Raw genomic sequence first — 2053 nt, 5'->3', positions numbered from 1 at the left:
GTGTCCCGGGCTCCCCACCCCTTGGCCGCCCTGACAGTACTCCCCCGGACCCGGCGCCCAGGCGGAAGCGGGACGGGGTTCTCCCTCGGGCCCCTGCAGTGTGACTCCTGTGGCCGCGGGGACGTGACTTTTTCCTTGAAAAACAGAAGGAAAGTTCAGCTGCGAGGGGGCGCGGGGCATGTTCGCCCCCTTTGTGCGAGCAAGAAAGGCGTTGCGTTGGCCGAGATCGAGGCGAGCCCTCACCCCCGGAAAGGGAAGTTTGAGAAGTTGATTATCCGAAGGAGGACGGGGAGCCGCAGCCCTGAGCGGCAGCCCAAGCAGACTTTCACCTGGGGCCGCCGCTGCCCTTCCAGAATCACCTGGTCCAGTGTCCCAGTCCTTAGCTACTAAAATGACCCCGCTCTCCCCAGGCTGGCTTCCCGAAGCTATTCCACACAAATTGCAAGAAAAGAAGTGATTTCCAAAGGAAAGTGGGCAGGGTTGGCCTACGGGCTGGGCAGCGGTGCGGGGGTCATCGGTCAGGTAGAAGACCGAGGTCCTTTACCTTGCGCCAGGTAGGGTAGATACTAGGCCCAGGAGATGCTGCCAGCTCCCACCCAGTCCTGCCCTCAGGGAGTTGATGTTTCTCCCCAACTCCCACTGATGAGAACTGAATGGCAGCTGCGTACATCATCTGCCTCCTGATCACTGTCTCGGATTTTAATGGGGGAAAAAGTAGAAATTGGGTTCTTAACTACTTACGGGAAGGGCGGAACCCCGAGACCTCCCAAGTTGAAAAGTTCGCAGCTGTGGGCCACACTACTGATTATCCGCAGCTATGGCCTCAGGCTGGGCATTTGGACAAGTTGGGTAGCTTGTCTGAGCCCAAGTTTCCTCATCTGTAAAATAGCATGCTTCGAATTGGACTCTATTACATCTTCTAAATATTTAACATTTCACACCATGCTTGTGGGGTTGGGGCTTTGGCTATGCGCGGTGTAGATTTTGAATGAAGTGCAGAGGATTTGACATTCCACATCACACTGACGCACATGGGGTTCAGGTGGATTTACCTTTGGGTTTATCTAGAAGAAATATGTATGGGAGCTAAGTGGTAAATTTTGGATTATTTGAAGGAGACTGAAAACTGTTTAAAACTCTCGATTGTACTGAAAGTGGCATGGAGATGGAATTTTTAATGGAATGAGGAAGAGGCACTGTTGCAAGCAAAAAAATCCTCACACAAATTCGAGTTCTCCAATTTAATAAAATCTCAGTGTTTTCTTCTTAGCTTTTTTCTTACATTGCAATACTAGAATGTTCAACTGTCTCTAATTATACTCCAGACTCTTAAAAACTGACTTATATTTTGCAAATAAATATTAAACTTGGCACCCTTAATTTTCTGTGTACATAAAACTTTTGTTTCAGATCATTAAAGGAAGAAATTAGCAGGCCTTGATTTGGTTAAGTTTTGTTTACAAGGGTAAGACTTATGATTTGCAAATTCCAGACTCAATAGTTCATGAGCCAGTTTCGTTTCATCTCTATATACACTTTTAAACAATTAGTTTAAAAGCCTAGTGGTTTTTATTAGAAAACTAACAGATTTCATATTTTTATGAGGAATTGAAGTTTTAAAATAAATAAATGAATAGTTTCAGGCTTTTCCTAACATAATTGGTGAACTGAATATTGTTCAAAATACCTTGGTGTAAGATAATATACGAGGAAATGAGATTGTTTACAACTTCCTATTTGGTTATTAAAAAAAAAAAAACCTCAGGTTGGTAGCTTTACAAGCAAATGAAGGATTTCAGTTTAAGAACAGATTTGGATAAGAAATATATTCTAAACTTATTCCTCATTTATTTATTTATTTTATTTGGTATAGTCAGTCATCCCAAATTCTCAAAAATAAGAAATGACTTTGCAAAATGTTTGGTCTGAATAGTTCAGATGTGAAAAATATGGCTTTTACTTTTCAGACACCTAAAAAGATGTTCTTGTTTCTCCAAGGACCCAAACACCATTGCCAAAAACAACCACAGGAAGAAAAAAAAAAAAAAAAAAA

The sequence above is a fragment of the Fukomys damarensis genome, unplaced genomic scaffold, assembly GCF_012274545.1.
Source record: "Fukomys damarensis isolate Sample0158 unplaced genomic scaffold, DMR_v1.0_HiC HiC_scaffold_28, whole genome shotgun sequence".
Classification (NCBI taxonomy): Eukaryota; Metazoa; Chordata; class Mammalia; order Rodentia; family Bathyergidae; genus Fukomys; species Fukomys damarensis.
The sequence above is the reverse complement of the archived record's forward strand: the minus strand, read 5'-3'. Positions refer to the sequence as shown.